The following is a 23,006-nucleotide window of genomic DNA, read 5'->3' as shown; positions in this document are numbered from 1 at the left end:
GAGGACAACACTTTTTTGACTTTCCAAAGTCACGAAAGAGCAGTCTGCTGAAGTAAGTCCCCTCGGTTTCTTAACCTTTCCTGCCTTTTACAAAACATAGTCTAATTTCTTTCGACCGCTAGCGACAGACGACCCCACAACAAAATGAAAAACGAAAATCCCTGGCTTTTCCCGCCAATTTCTCCACCTGCCCTTTCCGGAAGTGTCGGAAATGAACGGAGGAAGAGGCCAACTGGTGGAGCAGGCATGTGTTGATAAAGTGGCATGAAATGACAACCCGTATGGAAGCCGGTCAGTCGTAAAACACCACTGACAGTTGCAGGTCATTGTGCAGTGTGACCCTTTGTCACCTTAGCCTTTGACAGGTGGGCGAGGGGTTATCGTAATGGATCCCAAGCTATGATTGGTTGAATGTTTTATGCAGTTTCTTAGTTAGGATGTAACGGTAGCTCTGATTGGTTGGATGGCCAGGTGGTTGATCACGTTTTGATGTGTCATCGTCTGTGATTGGTTGATTGTTTTATGCAGCTTCTTAGTTAGTACGTAACAGTAGCTCTGATTGGTTGGTTGGCTCGGGTGGATTTCACAAAGAGTTAAGACTAGTCTTATCTCGAGTTAGGACGAGTTACTTGTCCTAACTTAGGACTAGCCTGAAGTTTGTCATAATTATCTCATAGGACTAGTCCTAAGTTAGGACTAGTCCCAGCTGTTAAAACCGACCCTAGCTGGTGGATCACGTGTTTATTGAAGTTTTAAAACACGTCTATTGTAGTCCTTTTTAGTCATGTAATTTTGTATTATGTATTGAATAATAAGCTTAAATCAAATTGAATTGAATTGAATAATATATATTCATGTATATACGGGTAGCAACGCAAATAAATAAATAAATAAATATCTTCTTAAATTATATCGTTTTAAATCTCTTTTATTTGTGCTGAATCCTTTTCGAACGCCAACACAAGCTATAATATCAAAACCGGATATGAATTTAAGAAAACTTGAAGGTAAAACAGAAAGCGAAAAGAATACTCGCATCTCACTTTTTATTAAAAGGGCACTCGTTACTAAAAAAGAAATAGCCCTCGAATCATTAAATCATCCGCGAAAAACACAGCAGGGAGGAAGGATGGAGGGCAAAAATTGAAAGAAAGAAAATGGATCCATTTAGGCAAAGAAAACAAACACGCAGTGAATATTACGCGCAGGGTTCGCTCTTGCATGCCTTCAATCTCGGCCAAATCACAATCTTTCGGCCTCCAATGATATTTAATTCACCGTGAAAAAGTTAATAGCTCTTGGCGTGCGTTTTCATTTACGGACAACTGAAGTAAATCGTAGAGAGCTTTGCAGTAATGGGTAGGGGATTTGGGAAGCCCTCTACTCGTATGGCTTCGGTGTTTTGAAGAAGAGAAAAGGGGCGGGGAGAATTTTAGGTCTCGGGTTTTTCGTTGTTCAGTTTTTTTCTTCTTCGGATGTAAAGGGAATAAAACCAGCTCTTAATGTGATCGGACGGGGGTGCATCAACTTATCACTGGGTCTCTAACAAAGTCTGTCAGTTGGATTTATTTGGCAACCGTATTAAAGTTGACCCTGGTTTTTAAAATGGGATGACCTTAAAATGAGTCACTTTTTTTTTAAAAGGTGCGAAACAAAACGAAATCCGCGGTCGTTTGCTTACGTTTTTTTTTCCTTAAAACCTCTTTGAATAAGAAAGAACTTCTATTTTGCTGGCTTTTAAGAAAAATAGTTTTGGGTAATCGAGGTATCCTAAGAAGATAGGATAAAGTTCAACCTTGCATTGTGACAAGTTTTAGTTTGTGGTTTTTGCAAATCTTTTGCATTGAGGTTGGACAAGGTTAATTGATTTATTATGCAGACTCACAATAACACCCATTAGGCAAATATCGCTGGAAGGGCAGACAGATTATTCTGTAGCAAAACAACAATTTGAAATTTTATGATTTCTTTTTTTTTCAAAAGGTAAAATGGCGTATGCTAACTTATGTTTATTTACTAACCGGAACCAAAATGGATGGACAGTGCATTTGAAAAAGACAAGGGCACTAATTAGGCCTGCTTTATTCTGGTTTTCAATCAAAGAACAAGAACGCGAACATGCAATAAAAACAACAACAACAACAACAACAACAACAACAACAACAACAACAACAACAACAACAACAACAACAACAACAACAACAACAACAACAACAACAACAACAACAACAACAACAACAACAACAACAACAACAACAACAGCAACAGCAACAGCAACAGCAACAGCAACAGCAACAGCAACAGCAACAGCAACAGCAACAGCAACAGCAACAGCAACAGCAACAGCAACAGCAACAGCAACAGCAACAGCAACAGCAACAGCAACAGCAACAGCAACAGCAACAGCAACAGCAACAGCAACAGCAACAGCAACAGCAACAGCAACAGCAACAGCAACAGCAACAGCAACAGCAACAGCAACAGCAACAGCAACAGCAACAGCAACAGCAACAGCAACAGCAACAGCAACAGCAACAGCAACAGCAACAGCAACAGCAACAGCAACAGCAACAGCAACAGCAACAGCAACAACAACAACAACAACAACAACAACAACAACAACAACAACATTAACAACATCAGCAACAGCAGCATCAACAGCAGCATCAACAGCAGCATCAACACCAACATCAACAGCAACAACAGCAATGTCCAAAGCATCAATAGCCGCAACAGCAACAGCACAACAGCAGCAGTAGCAGCAACAACATTACATCCACACTATTCACAGTATGCAGTAGCAACAACAAATAGCAAAAACAACAACAACAACAACAACATACACAGAAAAAGCAACAACATTCGCAACAACAAACAGCATAGCCTAAACAATTCTATTAAAAAAAAAAACCATACAGCAATAATACCACATATATGTGGTATTATTGCTGTATGGTTCTAAGTGATGGAATGAAATCCACTTATTTCATTAAAGGTTTATACCAATGTTGTTCATGAACCATGCAATCCCCAATTAACCCACTTCGGACTACTGCCTTTGAAACCCCTTTTTCTGCCAATAAATCAAAAACCCACCACAAAGCTACAACTTTAATTAGTATGCAGGTCGTACCCAAAGTTTCAATAAATGTCACAGATGCTAGATCAGTTTATAGATAGGAGAAAAACACGCCACTGTATTTATCAAAACTATCGGGTTTTTTTGGCCACAAATCCCCAAATCCACTAAACGTCAAAACCATGCTTGTATCATATCAATCAGTTAAAAGAGTAAATGGATACATTACTAAGACTTCTACCACTAGCCCACTCAAGTGGTCTGATTAGCACAAACAAAACAAAAAACTATAGGCACGCACGGTTCCTATTGTTATTATTTGCAAAGAACACCGACCATCCTATTTATATTTTTCCCCCTGATTTTTTGATAGATTCTTGTGAAAATCGGGTACACTTTTTGTGTTGACGATAGTTTTGCAGTTTTGCGAATGATTGAGTGTATGCGTACGCAGTAATTATCGGCGCCTTTGAGGTGGTGGGCCCCGTGGTTAGGGCGCATGTTCGGGAGCGGTTCGGCCACGCGTCGGGTAACGGAAATGGATACTGGTGGCGGGGGGGGGGGGGGGAATACAGAACCTTTACTAAGACTATAGTCTGACAAGCTTGTCAAATCACAACAAGGGACGATAGTGACAGACGACTTCTCACACAATTTCAAAGCCTTTAAATGCTTTTTTTAAGTCACAGATTTTCCTTCTTGTAACATCATCCCTCTGATTTCTGTCCTGATATTGACTGGGAAAACCTATAGTCCTGAAATGTTTCGAGAAAGACTCTGCTAGGGTCGAAACCTTTTATTGCATTTATAATATAATATGTCATTTTGGTTGGTAAAACGTTTGCAACAGCTAATTCTATTTTCTTATGATTGGAATTAATGTAATGCTTTCTAAAGTTAACCTTTCAAGACAGGATGTCTCACCAGAAATGAAGATTCCTTGACGTCTTGGAGTCCTTGTCTTGCCTCCATCTTCCAAGCATCATTTCGCTTCTTTGTTCCCCACATCTTGCATTATTGCATTGTTGCCCATGCATCTGCTTTGGGTTACAACGTCTACCTGCAAACACATAAAAAACAAGCCCATCAGAAACAATCCAATCCAAGCTCATACCAACAGTGTAAACATGTTTACTTTATTAAATAGGCAAGGTCTGGGAGGGCACATCTTGTTTGATTGCAGTTTTCAACTTGTGCCTTTCCCTGGACGGCCTCTGCTTGTTATGTTTATTGAATTGTCCAAAGAATTAAAACAACAAATAAATAAACAACAATTGAGCAATTGTGATGCTATCGAACCAATCCACACAGGACGGGAAGATAAAAAAAAATAAAAAAAATAAAAAAAAAATTACCAAAATAGTATTATTATCTTTAATTGAATTTTCGGCCTATGTATATTTTAGCATGCAGCATATAAAACCTGACCACCCTTCATAAAATTAGTTTGTACTTTCTAATAATAATAAAAATATGAATCCTAATAACAATGCATGTATACAAACAATACCGGCAATGCAAACGTTGAATGTGACAAATTCAAAGTGACTTTAATGTCTGCATGAAAGGGGACCGTTCATTTTTCTTAATTAATTTATTACTTTTTGGCCGGGAGTTTTTTTATTGTTATTTTTTTAATGACAATGAGTCTCTGTCACCGCAGCTTGAAAATGGGAAACAAAAGATTATTTTGCTTTATCCCAGAGCAATGTATTCAGGAGAGTCGCGTAACCATAGAATAATTTCTGTGTCCTAAGACGAACATTTTATGTGACATGGTTTTACTCATTATTCTCAAAGAACTACAGCACCTGAGGGAGTAGTATTTTAAGGGAAGCTTTCTACCATCATGATCTTCAAAATGTGTAAGTTTAATGTCAATCTATGAGCAATGTGAAATTGTGTCACGCAAACAGTTCCCAAATCCTTCAATGGTAAGTTCGTCACAAGTTGCTATACACTGGACCCATTACCTTAATAAGAATCAATACAATTGTTGTCATGTAAACAATCGAATACAAAAAGCTTTTCCGGTTAGTATGGATATCGGTTATGACTAATCGATACCTTTTGAGGGATAAACCAACCCACACATACTTGTGAATAAAAGAATAGTCGAACAGATCGATTAGAATCGATAGTTGCAGTACAAAACTGTTCAGTCAGCGTACTTGGAAGGCTGAATTTTTTGGTTTTGTATAATCGAAATTGAAGAGAGGCGTGTTAGAGAAAAATCGAATAACCAAAAAGATCAATATTTTTTATAACAATCTTGAGCCAGGGTAATTAACCCTATCAGGACTGGGGTGGGGAGGGTGGGGTGGGGAGGGTGGGGTGGGAGGGGCACACTGCCCCTAATTTTTTTGTGTCAGTGACCTTTATCGCTGCATCCTATGATCACCAGAGTTATAAGAGATGTAAAATAGCTATTCTAAAGAAGTGTCTTACCAACTAGACTACAGAGATTGCTCGGTAACTATAAGAGGCAGTTCGAATCCCATGTTTGGCAGCGGGCACTGCAACGGTCGTGGGTTCGAATCCCACCCGAGTAATATGCCTGCGATTTGTTGACATGACTCGGGCAAGTACTGAGTATACAGTGCTAGAACACATTTATCGGTGCATGGGTAAAAAACACAATAATACCACCTGAGTTTCTGACTTTGACTAATATTTATCTAGAATTATATTGTAAGAGGAAAGACAAGTTATCAGTTGGTTAGGTGTCACCATGGATGTGGGCTCAAAGTTTTGTGTTTCTGTAGTTAAAACAGAGGAGGGCGCACTTTGTGACCCCGTTGCTGGTACACACTCTGGGTGACGCCCTTTGACCTCAACTGTGTGGTAGTGCAGCGCCCAAATGAAATTACGTTAGAGTGGACATGAGATCACACACTGTTACGAGTGTAGGAAGTATTTTACACATATTAAGCCAACTTCGTAAATATATCACTTAAAACTAACATGAGATCTTTAAAAGCCGGTGTATGTTTTTCTTTTAGAAACAGCATCGTCTGTCAAAATTCGTTCAAAGAAAAATAAGATGTGGAAAAAACCCAAACACACACAAAGCATACTTTTGTTTCCGCAAAATCTGGTATGCATTTCGAAACTGCCTGTGGTTTTTGTAACCATATCAACACATTGACGATAATTTTCCACGTGTATATACAACCTTTTATGTGGCATTAGATTTCTTATTTAGCTTGTAGGTTTGATTTTTTATTCAGTCCGTAAAACAACCATCGCTGGATTTTTTAGAGGCAACTTATGCCGTTCATTGTAACGTCTTGAATAAAGACTTCGTCAAGCAAAATGTAACTCTACCAATCGATCGCGTCTAAACGAAACAAACTTTTATTTGATTGTCACCGGCGATGACTCCACAAAACTTCGGTATTTCGAAGGGGGTGGGGGCGGGGGCGGGGGTTATTTAATGTAACTCTGCTGTGTCAACTACAGTACAGACATTGCAAAAAGACTTGACAAGGATTCAGGCACTTACCGAATGAATAAAAGCAAACATAAGGGTGTTAATTTACGCGGGTGCGGGCCGTAGGGTATTTGCTTCTCAACATAGATAGATTGAAATAAAACACTTTCAAGGTCTGTACGTCAGCCATGTTATTTTGTTAAATGAAAGGTTTTCATTTGTTCACCACTCTTACAAAAATAAGGACATTAAAACATTTGGTTAAAAGCCTTCAGCAGCTTTTGATAGTATTAAACACTTTTAAGAAACATTTCACTGCGAAGAAATGTGTTTATGTAAAAAAGAAAAAGAAGATCAGTTTTTACGCCCCCGAATTTGAATCTGTACTCGTTTTCCTAGGATTATTCTTCGCTCCTAACTTTGGTCTATCTCCTTTTGAAATGAAATGTCCACATGTTATTCTTATTATATGCCTACATCTTTTTGTGATCTATGCTCACCATACTCGGGGATAAGTCTGGGTTGTCGTGAACCATTTAGTGTATGAGGGTGGGCTTTTAACAATTTATTTTTTATTCATTTAAAAAGAAACAGAAAACCAGAAGACTTGGTGCAAAAACCTGTCTGCTACTACAAGTCTCCTTGTAAATTGAATACGTGGTTTTGTTCATTGTGTACTAACTTTCCAATTAGTAGAACAAATGGCTTATGCTTGAATATACTGTTTCCAATGAACTATAGAAAAAAACTGCAAAAAGCTCCTTTTTTTGACAAAAGAATATGTGATAAATATCGTTGCAGCGCTATATAAATTCTAGTCAAAAAGTGTGGTCGTCTGCAAACCTGTTAAGTAATCAAACACACGCAAAATCAGTGTAAGAACACACCTTTAACAATTGAAATCAAACATGTTTTCTTTTGGGTTCTTGGTCGCCGAAACGAGAACGAACATACAAGATTCCTTTTTTGACAGCTCATGATTCCAATTGTTCACTGTCTTAAATTTAAGTTTGTGTTTCCAACCGTTAAAGCTGAGAAAACAAAACATCATGTTGTAGTTCTATTAAAGCGCGTCTATCTCGACAAGCAGTAAATCATAATTCAATAAGTGTCAATTAAATACAATAGTGGCTCGTTGATGAAAGCTACCATCGAAAAGGTACCCATCCATCCATGGGGCACCCGTAAAAGAGGTATATCAAGGGAGGGTTATTAACATGGGGCTTAATATCCGCTGGATAAAATAAATCATCACAGGCAAACATTGCTGTTAAAGTTAACGAATTAATCTGAACTAAGCAACTTAAGTAAGATTTATGAAGGTACGATGTTAGATGGACAATACCTGATAATACGAGTGACTAGGTTTAGGTTCCTTGCATCAATTGAAGCCTCTGAAAGGTGTTGTTGTTGTTTATACCCCCCCCCCACCCTCAAACGAGAATATCTGCTTAATTGTTAGGAGACGTGGCGCCGTAGTGTCCCCTGTTTGGCCCTCACTCTGATGGGGCAAGGTGTTTCTCTTCCCCCCATCGAAACACCCCTGGGCTAGGCCACACGAACATGACAGAGTACTCATAACTGTCTAAGTTTGTTGTTCGCATCTATAATGTATCTACAATTGTTGCTTTTATGGGGACATTCTTCTTTGACTCGAAGTTTCCACCTGTTGTTACAAAATGAAAATGTCAACCCTATCATAAATGGATGGGACACCAAACAGCTACTGATAAACACGTTATAAAGGCTCTTCATCTATTTAGATTCAATTGCCCAGAATGACCCTCGAGTTTCAATTAACTCCAAAATAATTATCAGCTGACCATGGGCAATAAAGAAGACAACGTTTTGATCAACAAATACTACTTGCCATATTTATTAGACTTTAAGGACGTGTGATGACACTTTGGTCCGATTCTGCGAGGCAGAAATTGAAATTGCTAACGGGTGCCTCTTGTGGTGGAGAATAATGGTGGGGGTAGAGGACTTGATTTGCCCAAAGTTTTACACAAATAATACATAATTTCTTTCATTTCCATTTTTGTTGTTTTCGAAGTCAAAGTTACAACATCAGAATTTATTTAAATTGTACAATGCTCAAATGATTTTCTCAAATGATACCCTAAGCACGAGCGTTGGATGTTTTTAAAGAGAATTTAAAGATTTGTTTTGGGTTGCTGAAAATTGTAATCAAAAAAATGTTTGGACAAATTTCCAATGTTGCTTCATCGGCAAATTGAGGTTTTTTGGTCACTTTGTGACGATTAAGAATAGTTTCAACCAACTGCTGACACTGGCTTCGACAATGTGCACGTGATATCATTCCCAACTGATAGGACGTACCCAATTTGGAATTCTTGTAAACCTTGCCAGTAGGGTTTGGCACAATAATTGGTGGCGACAGTAAACTTTTCTTCAATTACCCAAAATGTATTGAATTTCTTTATTTTTCAAGCAGTCCGTGGGTTATGTCAACTTGACTTATAATTGAATTCCATCCTTTGTTAATAACACAACCTTCGTTAATGCAACAAAAATAATGCTGGACCCCGCGGATCTCATAATGTGCTGTTTCAATAAGAACCAGGGTCACATGTTTCAAACCAAAACATTAAGAAAGAGAATTATAGTTTGGGTCCCTTTACTAGCAACAGTTTTATCGAAACTCCGGTTTTGACACAAGCTCTACCAGGGGTTCGTCCACGATGTTTAAAGCCGGATTCCAAGAATGTAAACATTTTTACGAAAAGGCCTGATAAAGCATTTAAGAATCAAACATGGCTGCCCGCATATTGTTATATTTGACCCTTATTTTGGGGGTTCAGATCTAAGCTTTAATAGAGATTTACAATTCTCTAAACAAGTTCTCTAAACTGCCTTTTTATTCAGCGGGATAAAAACTGTCAAAATGGTATAATCTTATCAACGTCACGTAGCACAGATATTTAAAAAAAAAAGGACTTTGACACATCAGAAAATGATAAATCAGCAACTTTTCAACTCTGTCTTTTACAAGATCGGAGCTTGCATAACTTGAAACCAAGTAATGATTACAATGAAATAAAGATCAACACACGTTTGCTTCTTCTCATGATCAGGCAAAACTAACAGCTTAGAGGTGAAAGGTTGTAGATAAGTAAAGCAATCAGTTAGATGCAGATTACTGATGGAGGTCACTTAGCTTTCACCCTTCACCAATGTTGAATGGTATCTTAGTTTTCATCGTCATTATTTTTAAGAGTGATTTACCAAACGTAGACCTTCCCTTTAAAAAGAGCTCATAACTTTATGTTCTCCTTAACATTGAATGAAATATCTTAAGACAAGATGATGTCATTGTTTTGCTTGATTTACGATTTGGAATTCTTCTTTTGTTTAATAAACACATGTCATTAAGGCTCTGGTAATCACCCATGTGGCTGTATTCACAGTCCATTGAGCTGCGTTAAGGCCGGATACCAACGATATTTTCCACTTGTTATTCCTCATTATAGTTTTAGGCTAAATACACAATACATTCACTCGGACCCTAATTGCAGTTTGTCCAATTGTGACATGGACAACCAATTAGGATGGCTTAAGAATTAGTTTTGTCCTCGAAATGTAAATGGCCGGAATTAATTATTTATTTCCACAATTGGTTAATTTGAAAAACGATACCGAATTAACGCAGTCAATGCCCATGGAAACAGAGCAGGATAAAAGAGGCAACATTTATATCATTTTTTGTCTAAATAGCTTCTTAAAAAAAATGGACAGAAAATTGCAATCATGGACTTTTGCGATTTTTTTGTCTCGTTGAATAATGTTTACCGTTCAAAATGTTGCCTCATGCAGTTTTGAAACCTGATGAGCTAAACCGAACTATTGTTTCCTTAGAAATATTCAGCAACTGGATTTATGCAGCTTAAGAACTGGGCCAAGTTCGTTGGATTACCCAGACTAAAAAAGTCATTATTATTATATATTTTTTCCCCGTTGGAATGTGCCATAAGTAACGTGGTAGTGAATAGGAAACGTCTAGACATGTTCAGATGTGTGCGTAAACCACCATGAAAATCCATTCTCGAAACTCTGATCATAAAAATTACACAACTGCGACCCGATGTTTGAGTAAATATCTTAATCCACCTCCCCCACCCCCTCGACCAGATTTGAGAAGTGAACCCATGACGAAGTTGCAGACCGACCTCGTTTCTGGTTACTTATTGTAGGCCACACAACACAATGACCACAGCTTTACATTCGTATTTAAACCGAGTGGTTTAAAGATAATGATGGTAGAAAGCTTCCCTTTTCCTTTCTCTATGCTTATGCTGAGGTGCTGTAGTTTTTGAGAAAATGAGGAAAACAAGTCACAGAAATAATGTTCGTCTCAGTTAGAAAACAAATATTTGAGCGTGTATAAATATACAGAGGTATTTCCGTGACATTGCTTACTCATTTCTCGAAAGCCACAGCACCTTAGCAAGTAATATCTTAAGGGAGGCCTTCTGCTATCGTTATCGTCACACCGTATAAAGTTTAATGCAAATCTATGGACATTGTTGTTTGTCTTACAAACAGTACCAAATCCTTCACGGTGGAAAACTGTTGCTTTTAGAGTTTAGAGGCACTCGCCTTTAGACATGTAATAATGGTGGAAGAAAATCCAACATAGTAAAAAAAACTCCGAGAGTGTAAATTGTCAGCGTGCACGGTGACGACATCTGCACCCAGTCGTTTCCAATTATTCCGGCATGGAGGAATGTGTTTCGCTCGGCAACACCATTCCACCGTAACATACTATAGTTATTTCTTTTTTTTATGCTCTTCGGGTGGTGCACAAAAGGACCGCAAATCGTTACCACCCCTCGGCAAGAAATAGCTCAGGTTTTGTGTCTTTTTTCTTTTTTACGAGGGATGGGTTTCGCGGGGAATTTATCTCAAATCCTTGGGGGATGAAGTAAGAGGGATAAGGGGTGCACATTCCTTGGGATGGGAAAGAGGAGTCGTTACGATATGATACTGTTTAAGTAGGGATCTTAGATTAGATTCTAAGGTGACATGTTAAAGGTGGCGAAATAGCTCAACCGAGTCTTAACTTATAATTGTTAAGGCATGTTAAGCAGATTTAAGAGATTTGATCGAATGATACGTATTTCTTAATTGGCGATTGTTTGATGACTTCAAAGAAAACACAAGGCTCTTAAGTATTTCACCAAGAATTTACAATTTAAACCAACAATAAGAAAGAAATCTGCTTAGCATCTGATTCAGGCACAACGGAGAAGAATGTTTTACACAATCCATGGACGTTCATACTTGAGTAAACACTGTCCGAATCAAATAAACATATCAAACTGCAAATGAACGAAATATTAGTTATGATTGCACAAATCCCACTATACAATAGCTTTCGTATGTTTAATACGATGTGTAGCAGAACTTTAGAACAACTTTGGCAACATTGGTCCATTGTGTGTTCCATTGATGTACAAGTTCGATGTTGGGAACGAAATTCCCTTCGACGAATTCACGACCACTAATAACAATAAATCAATATTTTATTTTTTTTTTCTTCAAACTTTGGTATACATAACTATTTCTTCATTCATTGATGATTTATTCATTTAAAATAATTTCCATGGGAGGCAGCCAAAGGCTGAGCACATACGTCGAGTAAACAAATAGGTTAACGGAAAGCTTGCCAACAAAGAAGAAAAAAGAAAAAGACACAACTTATAAAGTTGTTTTTCTCACATTTCAAATAACCAAGCAACAACTAATGCTGAATATAAGCTAGTTTTTCAAACCGTCACAGTCGTTCTTTTTTTTACCTTGGTATTTTGCTGATGTAATTATGTCACGAATGAAATTAAAAACAAACGAATAACTGACAGTGTTAAAGAACACTTTAGAACTCCAATGTTCCGACCGCAACTGAAGTGTTCCTTGAATGTTGAACCGTAAGTTGGCTCCGAATTTCCCATGCAAAGTTCCAGTATTCGCCGGTATTCATGCGTGTTAATGTTGAATGTTTATACCACCACCAGCTCGGCGTGCGAGCTAAATGCATTGAATTCCTCTTATAATAAACAATAGTGAATAAGGAAATTGAAATAATTGACATCAAATCCACCTATTTAAGAGAATCGAACATTCAAGTATAGCTGGCTTGCGTATCATACAACCCTAAGCTCTTTTGGAGCTCACAAAATCCCCATTTGTCTCGGAACTTGCTAACTTTTGTTCATCACTGTGTGTGAGATTTGTTGGTGAGATTTGTGGTGAATTGTTATTGCAAATCCCCAATGAGATCGAAAGTTAATCCCGATAAGTGAGAAGTTGATCCACTCGATTTGGAAAACCCAAAATGTTGGAACAAATACGGATCAACAGGACTAAATTGTTCCCTTTTTGTGAAGTGATTCTCAGACTGCATTATATACTCTCGAAAGCTCCTTTACTATTATACAAAGTAAGTTTATTTTTAGTATAAATATATCTTTTTGAGAAGGAAATGTAGCTAAGGAAGGTCTAAAGTAAGTTATTTGATGGTATTTATTGCCGTGTACACCGTTTACATGGTACCGTTGTTTAGAGCGCAAACACGGGCAGAAACCATACTCGTTACGCCTTCAACGAATAACTCAAAACCAACAGAGAAGTTATCCAATTATTGATTTCAAATTGCGTCAAATGTTACCAATCATTATCTCGTATTGTAAAACAACCCTGTAACTATTCATTCTTGATGATAATTATTAATAGTAAAAAGATCTCCAAACCTTATTATTTTGTTAATGTTGTCATTTGGTACATTTAATAATACAATATATGATTTTATTTAGACTCTAACCAATGTGATATATGATCCAAATTTTGATCACATCAATCAAATATCATATTGTTAAAAACTCACATGTACAGATATTCGTTTAATATAAAAATGGGTTTGACACCTTTGAAGTGCATACAGGTAGTTGCAAACAAGGGGCTAAAATAGGTTTCACTGGCACCGTGTTTAGTCAAGTTTTGTTGTACCGAACAATCGATACGAAGTCGCCTGAAGGTCTGTGGAATTCAACGGGGGAGAGAATCGTGTGAGGCCAGCTGTATTATCATCTTGGTGCGGAATAATGGACATAAACTCCGTGGTTATAATCCCTGCTAACCGCTAAGTCTTCCGTTGTGTGCTTCACTTAGCGTCTAAACTCCCCCCTCTTTAAGGGAGATTTCAACCCTATTTTTTCTGATTGAAGGCTGATTGTATTTCACTTTTCCAACTAAGAGACCATGACTTAATATGACCTTCTAGAAGAAAAGTCCAAAGACCTTCAGAGGAAAGTCAAGGATTTTACACTTTCTTTAACTTTAATTTCCATGAATGAACAACGTTTAACGTGAATGGTTCCTAATTACACCAAACCCCCTTTTAAAACTTATTTTGTTTCATTACTTATTATCATTTGGTGACCCCCACAACATGAATAAGTCAATTTGTTTGAAAGCAAAACAATTAACTTGAGGGGAGTATGTTGTGAAATTCGTTAACTCCATAAACCTCTACCAACAGCCAAAAGTGTTTTGTGTGTACCGTTGCACTAAGTTCACAACTGTTCCTTTTGTTAAACTCAAAGAAAGCTGACAGATCCCAAATCACGCAGTTTGCCTCATATTTTCCTACTTGTTCGCCATTTAACACCACCACTCCAATATAACATGCACTGATATACATTTATACATCTATGTAATAAAAGTTGCTAACATGGAGATGGGAAATATTTTGGGGATTAATTCCTTTGATGACACTATTATTTAACACACATTCATAGCAAATCAGGAGAAAGTTATTTGGCTGTAAGGCCATCGCAGATTTGTCTTTTGTACAAAAAAGGTAGAATAATAAACAATGACAAATGTTACAAAAGAGACCATCCCAACACATTTACCTCTCATAAAAAAGTGGAACAAAAGTACATTTTGTATTTGTTTGAATTGAATGTCATCCCTTAAAGGTTTAAAGGTTTGTATTAGTTGTGGCAGCTGGTTTTTGCCGAGAATAAAGCCACGAAAACAAGCAGCTCAAACGTGCGATAAATACAAGGGCTGACGATATAAACATTAATTTGTCTTGTTTTATAAACACGCATAAAACTTGTTTTGCTATAGTGTTGAATGCAATAAGAAACAAGACTAGATGTATTGAGTCGATGGCGACTGAAACAAGACGTTGATTCCCAAATAGTTTTTGTTAAGTGTACAATATTTTAGAAGTACTTCACATTTTGTTTAAAGACTTCAAATTTCTGTTTTCAAGATTAACGAAAATACTTAAACCGGCTGGGTAAAGGTTTAATCGTTTATAGTAAATCCATTGCCTTAAACAGGTTACCAATTAAACTGCATCATTCAACATGGATCTCGGACCAACGTTCACTAGGGTTGTTAACTTTCAAATAAACTTTACTGCGTTAACTATTATTTAGTGTTTGCGTGGCTACATCGTAACTTACACAAGTTTTTTTTTACTTTTACCGTCAAGATAGTTAAGGAATTTAATGTTAATGGGTGATAGCCCATTTCTTTCTAGCTGGAAATGAGGTTCTAAAAAGAATTAAGGAAATATTTCAGTTAATACTATCATTATATAGGTAATTACAGTGTGTTTGTAGCTCCATATACACGTACAGTGACCCTTTCTAATTCAACCACTGCACTTACACAAACACATTAAAAGAAACCTCAATCCGTTCCCCCCATTTTCCCAGATTGAATTAGATGTCTCCCATAGATAAATAAAGCCACTATTTATACTACATATAACAACGGTGTCCTTTTCGCTTCTCGTTTCAATGCGGTTGCTAATAATATTATATAACCTTACAAAGGGGGAATGTGTTTGTTAGGGGTTAAGGGTTAGGGTGATCTTGTTTCTAGAAGTGGGTCTTAAACTAACAAACTTTGGCATTCTCAAGGCCGTCTTCTTATAGCAGCGAGGGAATGGAAGAATGCTTGACAAGAGCATACGGGTTTCTTCAAAGTGTGTAACAATTTTAAAGGGTGGTTATCCGTTGAGGTTCGAAAGTAGAAACGTTTTGTCTGAAAACTTACAAGGTGTTTGGACGATAGTTTTAGTACAGCAAGTAGGGGATCAAAAGTGTGTGCCTTACGTTTCTGTACGCTAATTCAAAATGAGTTTATGTCCCTCAAAATGTAAAACTTTCACGTGAAAATTCGTTTAAAGTTTTCTGATTATAAAAAATTTGAATGTTTTACAGTCACTATCAATCATGTCTGATTTGAATAGAAGTAAAAAGATTGATTTTACGAGGGGATACAATAATGTTTTCGTTGACGTCCGAATCACCCAAAAAGTTGTGTTTCAACAATTGTAATAACAACGAAATGGTGTTGAGCATCACATAAATCATGCTTATATTTATGACAGAAATAGTCCCAGGAGACTTGGCAAGAATTGAGCTCAAAATTTACAGGTCTTTGATAATGCATTTTGTCCCAACTGTTCAAAACGTAAGGGGTGCTTAGTTTTTTTTTATAGTCCCCCCCACAACCACCACAACACATATAATTCAAACAGTATGCTGCATCACATACAAGCAACCCCGTTCCACAGGCCTAAAAGGAAAAACAAATAACTTGTTCACTTGCATACCATTACAAATCGAATACTCATGGACAAAACTTATACAAGTTTCCATACAGCAATACAGATAAAACCAAACATTTTTCATGTAGGAAATAGTTTTTGAAGGAATGTTAAAGACAGTCAAGGTAGACACTCAATTGCATGTCTCTATCAACTGTACAATCACACTACAATTGTTTTGCACCAACCGTTCCATGAAAACGCTACCGTTGGCTCACCTAAAACCACGGCCCATTTACCAACATGTTGTGGGCTTCTCACACAATGTCTAAGGCCAACATATATAAACGGTTGCTTTAAGGTATTGTCTACTTTCAACTGTGGATGAAAACTAACTTATCTCTCCAGGTGATGTTATTTCTCTTTTAAGGTCAAACTCCCTTTTTAAATAGCTTGTCCTTGTCCAACAAAGAAGCAAAAACAACAGAAAACGCGTCATGTTCATTTTCTTAACCATCATGATGAATTGTTGCCGTTTGAGTTTGTTTGTGTGAATGAGTTTAAAAAAGAAATAGCAACCAAACCTTCATGGTTTTGAAGAGTTACATAAAACAAAATACATGCATATTCCAACATTTAACTTTTTTTTTGAAGGTTTTGTGAATAGTTTGAGTGAGGGGTGATTTTAAAAAGTCAATGCAGTTCTGACAGCTTTCAATCAACTCAGTTTTCACTTTGATTTCAAAAATAAAAAAATGAGCAACTTTAATCCGAACTTATTCATGTTTATGACTTCCACACCCAAAACTGGACCACAAAATTCATAAAAAGACTTTAAAGTGCAACAGAAATTTCTTGGATAAATTCATTTCGTTAACGGTGAATTGGGTTTTTATGCCACCCTGCTTATTCATTGAGCAAGAACCATGTTCCGACAGCTGTGCTTGTAAACACACACAACATAAGTAGAAGCGCGCCATCAACGTCAGAACATGATTTAGTTTATTTTATTTTGTTAAGGGGGATCGTAAATAAACCTTGTGGTTATTTTACTAGTCAGCAGTTTGGTATGTGGACCAAATGTTTATTGTTGGTTAGATAAAAATGAAGATAAAGTCATTTTCGAGTTCAGAGAAAAGTTATTGGTTCTTTTGGACGAGGAGTATTTCACATCTTGTCGGGACGTCGGCTGATCATAGCCGAAATGACTTGGGTCCATTTTGCTCCGAGCTGACTGGGTCTTTCTAGGTCTTATAAATCCTTTCTGCTCTGAGCCTACAAGGGGTAGCCTTACTTTACGTTTTTCAATGGATCAAAGGTCAAGTGAAAACAACCCTTTGGTTGTGAGGGGATGTTCTATCAATACACAAAGTTAGTGTGCTATTGAAGTCTGCATTAATGTCTAATTTAAATTCGCATGAATTTATCATAGCAAAGAAGTGCTTATTATTTTGTTCAAAATTAAAGTGTTCAGGAAAAGAAAAAAGAACACCCGTCTTCAAAGAGTGGGTGAAAGAAACAAAGAAGCAAACACCCCGACAAACAAACACTCAATTGATGTTTAACATATAGTTGTTGGAACTTGTTCTGGTATTAAAAGGGTTTACATTATGTATTTAGTGGGACGGATTTAAGGTAAACTCCATTGCCTTTTTGGTTGAATATCATCAACATAAAATTAAGAAGGAGCTAAAACATTTCCTGTTCAAAATACAGACCCGTTATTGGAAATTTTACATGTCTGATCGTTTTTTTATGTTGACAGACATTTTCACTTGCAAGGTATCAAACACAATGAAACCGTTTTACCACGAGGTTAGAGACTTGTTTTCCCCCTATCTCCTAAGGACTACATCCTTTGTAAATAGGTCCATCACAAAAACTAAGTCGGCCTTGTGCCTCTCTTTAAGGGCCGAGAGTGTCGTCAGGATGTTTGGATCCTGTGAGGCAAAAGCCTTATCTCATTTACTCTTATTAACGAAAACATACAGTTTTTAACAAGTCTTTAGTTTCACCACGATGCCATCCCCTTTATCTAATTTAAAAAGGTCAAACTTAACTACACTTATTGACGAGAAAACACACAGTTTTTAGGGGCCCTTCAGAACAGTCAATGTCAAACCAATTTCGATCTTTTTGTCAAAATTTATTTTGAATTTTCCCTTATTGGGTGTATAGTTTCACCACGAGCCGTCTGGACACGACACTCTAGAATCTTAAAAAATTACTGCTCTCTTAATGCAAAAGAGTGAAAAAAAAAACACTCTTTGAAGAGCCATATGAAGGACAACTCTTTTTCGAGTGGTCTTCCACTCTTTTAGATTAAAGTTGCGTCTTTTTGAGTGATTTTTCGCTCTGTCCTGGAGTGCAACCCCTCTAAAAGAGTGAAATAACCACCACTCTTTTTGAAGAGCTAAAATTATAACGGACAGCACGAAAAGTAAAGAGTGGTGTTTTTCACTCTTTTACATTAAGAGAGTACTAACTGTAAAACCCAGAAGCCTTCTGTAGGTAACACCTAATTAAAGCAACCTGTGTTCATGTCTTGACAAATACTCCTAGGAGATGCTTTAATCCGATCAACATTCACTCCAAAAGGAAGAGCAGCTCTCCCAGTATCAAACCATTATAATTCATCCATCTTTAGTTCGGAGCACAAAACCCCGCTGAGCAAACTGTCCCTCTTAAAACCCATCGTGAAAGACCTAACTGTTCACCGTAAGATTTAACGGTGCAACTACCCCCATGTTCAAGTTAATAGCCAAGGATTAAACACTGTTTGAGTGCCTCCTTTCTGTTAAATACCACTCTCTCCCGTTATGTACAACCATGGAGGAAATTTATTCCTCCATGGTACAACCAACAACAATTGCCCTGATTAAACATTCAAGATAAACTCCGACCATTCTCCGACGTTGTTGTGAAGAGGTGGGGCTCAACGCGGCAGGTAGCGACGGGTAAATTGGGAGTGTTAGACGGCGTAATTGGTAGACAACGGCACGCTACTTGAGTGAGATAGCTCTATCTACTCGCGGTAACCAAACATGTTTTATGCTTGGTGGAGTAAGTTTGTGTGAATTAAAACAGTGTCATGCGATCCAATTAGACCGTCTGAGGGTGGAGGGACATCTTAAACGCAAACAAGTTATATATATTTTTGCCTTCACGATGCAACAACTCAACAAATTAAGTCTTTCGAAAAGCGTATGAAATGATTAACTGAATTCATACGATTATGTTGGAGTAATGTACACACTAATAGCTCTACCCAGAATTGAAAAACATCACTGAAACATTAATACGCCATTAGTATACGTAAATGTTAACAAATAACTTGCTTGTTTACAAAATCAAATGTTGAGGTATTTGTTGAGTAATATGCCTATTTACTTTTAGTATTAAGAATTTATTTTCACTTATGGAATTATTTAGAATGATGGCTGATAACTGCACCGTGTACATCAATTAATCGGTGGAATTTAATTATCGCCACACAGACGAATAAATAAAACAATTTAAACTTCACTTTCTGCAATAGTAGAATATAAAGCAACACGGTTCTATAACGAACAAATTCTACCTGGCAAGTAGATATAAACATGGTGTTACCACAAACCAAATAGGCCTAATGTATTAATCATAATATCAGTTAGAGTACTAAAATGACATAAGTATTTTGTGTATTTGAACCTTTGCACTGAACTGAAATAAGATTGTTCTGTCAATGTACACACAACTGGAAGGGAAAATAGGGCTGGTGCCACGCCTCTTTTAGGGTTATATTAGGGTTGGTTCATATGTCCCTTCTGTGAACCCCAATGCACCAGACTGGGTTATCCATCATGATACAAATTATAAATACCTCATTGATTTTGATGGATTGCGTGCCTCGATACTTCAGAAGGGCTCTGTGCTCAACTTGTTAGCAATGACTTAAAATGTTCGAGTTCCGCAAGAGAGAGGTTTAAGAGAAAGATATACTTGTTGAATAAACATAGATTTGATGAGTTTGCGCGTTGCATTACTCAAGCTTGTCTACTCCTTTGGTACATAAGTGTAATGCAAAGGATTGGATAACATCATATAATGGTTTATCTCGAAATGAGTTGGGGTGGTTCTGAAAAGAACCGTTGGTTTCATCACGACGTTTTGATCAGTATGGTCTTCTGGAAAAAAAACTACATACATTGTTGTTTTCCCGAACGAATACTAATCAAAAAAATTAAATACTCCCAAATATTATAGTGTTTTCGAAAACACGACCTGAGCGCTTTCTCCAGCTTTATGGGCATTGCTTCAACGAACAGGGTTGGAAGTGAGGTTGCAGAGCTCATAATCTGAGTTTCGAAACGATGCATGATATGAATTTACGCTACACCTACAACAATGACAGAAATTGTGTACTTGTTTGGAATGTGCTAATTGACGACCAGTTCTGCAAATTAATAATTTATTATAACTTTTATTTCATTTATTATTTACTTGCTGACAAGAAGACAAACATTTAGATGGTTAACATTTTCACCTATTACTTTACAGATGCGTGTTTCATTGGAAGCAGGAGAGATAGTGTCTGTTTGTATTAATATTGTTCATTATTGATATTGAAAGTCTTAGTTTATTGTTCACAACAATGACAGTTTCAAACAAGAAACTTTTAAAGCAAACAACATAGCAGGTACATACTGTTGGGATAATTAACTCACCATGTTTGCTGAAATTCTTGCATTTTGTTTTCCATCGTAAAAGGAATCAACGCACTTTCCCTAACAAAATGATCATCATTTTAGTCTCGAATGGCAATACACTCTAAAAAGAAGAGAACACATAAATGAACATTTTAAGCTAAAATAGTATAAAACACTCTACTAAACATGCCATTTACTCATGCACGCTCGGCCGTATTAATATGCAATTTTCCCCCGTGTGTATGAAGAGAGAACGCGGGGACAAAATAAAGAAAGGAAAAACAGAAAGGAATTCTGTGGCTCGGCGTATATAGCGAGATAATTTTATTCATAAGTTCCTAAGCCGGTAATCGCAGCTTGAGCTCCCGGGCTAGCGGCCGAGACGGACCGCGCTGTATTTCGTCATCAGCGGGAAACGCCAGGCTTGAAGTTCAAGGAGATTTGAAGCGGTAATGCAACAACATTGACGGGGGGGGGGGGGGTAGAGAACGAGTAGGGTCATCCGAAAAAATGAATTATTCCTATCTACAAAACTCTGTGATGGGCAAGGTTTTAAGGTACAAAAGAATCTTGTATATTAAGACATTATTTGCCATATCTTAAAAGTTGTTGGATGGCCAAAGTTTTAAAGCAAAGCAAAGATAAAGCGTTATTGTGGCATTTGCCACCCCTCCCCCCAAACACCAGCGAACTGAGTCTTAAATATTGTCGTTTGGACATTGTCTTCAGTTGTAACAACCTTTGCAAGACAACCCCCCCCCCCCCCCTCTCCAAGTTCATTGATGTTTAATTAATCGAGTCAGTTTTATCGAGATCGTTTTATACATTTTGGCAATCAGATCTGTACTGCCCTCCACGCCATTTCTTTGGACCCTCACCCCCGCCCCCCGCCCCCTCCCGACCCCATCAACAATGTTTAGGCTCTGTGGCTCTTTTGTAAGCATTTGATGTTACATGTCACATGATCTATAGGTTGCAGTATAGTGACATGTTTCTGGTATGCTAATACTACTCTTTGAATCAGTTTAAGGTACGGTAGGGTATTGTTGGGTCTGCTTGCACTTACGCGATTCCGTCTCTAAATTCAGGATAGGACAAAGTTTCCGTCTGCCTTTTCAGTGCCTTATTTAGTTACGAGACTGTGCCGAGACGTTTGAGGTCTTACACAGAAACCACGTGTGCAAGGTCAAACCACGTGTGCAAGGAGAAACCACGTGTACAAGGTTACCTTTTTAAAAGAAGTCATACTTCGCTTTTCCTCGTGAATTCCGGATCACGTGGAAATGTTGTCTGAGACACTTTCCTGACCTTAAAAGTTGATTTGATGAAAAGGAAGTTCACTCAGTGCATCTGATTTTAATTCATGTTTATGTTAATTATGCTCGTTGACATCACATGTGTACCAGCGTAAATGTCATTGCCATTATCAACTATAAACCCAATTCTTTAAAGGCAGTGGGCACCATTGGTAATATTGTCAAAGACTAGCCTTCACAGTTGGTGTATCTCAACATATGCATAACATTTACAAACCTGTGAAAATTTGAGCTCAATTGGTCATCGAACTTGCAAGATAATAATGGAAAAAAACACCCTTGTCACACGAAGTTGTGTGCGTTTAAATGGTTGATTTCGAGACCTCAAATTCGTGGAAAATTACTTCTTTCTCGAAAACTATGGCACTTCAGAGGGAGCCGTTTCTCACAATGTTTTGTACGATCAACCTCTCCCAATTACTCGTTACAAAGTAAGGTTTTATGCTAATAATTATTTTCAGTAACTACCAATAGTGTCCACTGCCTTTAAACTTTTGGTAATTGTCACAGACCAGTATACTCATTTGGTGTGTCACAACAATATGCATAAAAACAAACCTGTGCAAAATTGAAATTGGTCATCGAAGTTGAAAGGAAATGATAAGTCTAAAGAACGCCACTACATAGATATATGGACTTTCAGACGCCTTCAACCTGAAACCTTTCTTTGGTTCTTGTTGAAGGTAAATAATTACTTCTGCTCTAGGTCAAACAGGTCGTTTTATAACAATTGTATTTCAACATCAACAGCTCTCCTGCGCTCTTTACCATGAAAGTTATGTTTAGTAACTTGTGGAGTAGAATACCAAATACACTGCCTTTAAATTGAGTCATGTCAATAAACAATAATGTGACGTCATTCTTACACTTTTTAAACTCGTACAAAGGTCCTTTCAAG

General features: G+C 37.4%; 1 long non-coding RNA gene across 1 annotated transcript in view; it reads right to left on the bottom strand.

Annotated features, from left to right (window-relative positions):
- The window catches only part of LOC139953227 (uncharacterized), a 36,314-nt gene that overhangs the window by 5,082 nt on the left and 8,226 nt on the right, over nt 1-23,006 (bottom strand). The window contains exons 2-3 of the long non-coding RNA XR_011787954.1: nt 20,811-20,913; nt 4,004-4,139 (exon numbers count right to left, since the gene is read on the bottom strand). This is a non-coding gene — a long non-coding RNA (uncharacterized lncRNA). The remainder of the gene's footprint in view (nt 1-4,003; nt 4,140-20,810; nt 20,914-23,006) is intronic.

The sequence above is a fragment of the Asterias amurensis genome, chromosome 21 (genome assembly GCF_032118995.1).
Source record: "Asterias amurensis chromosome 21, ASM3211899v1".
Lineage (NCBI taxonomy): Eukaryota > Metazoa > Echinodermata > Asteroidea > Forcipulatida > Asteriidae > Asterias > Asterias amurensis.
The sequence above is the reverse complement of the archived record's forward strand: the minus strand, read 5'-3'. Positions and strand labels throughout refer to the sequence as shown.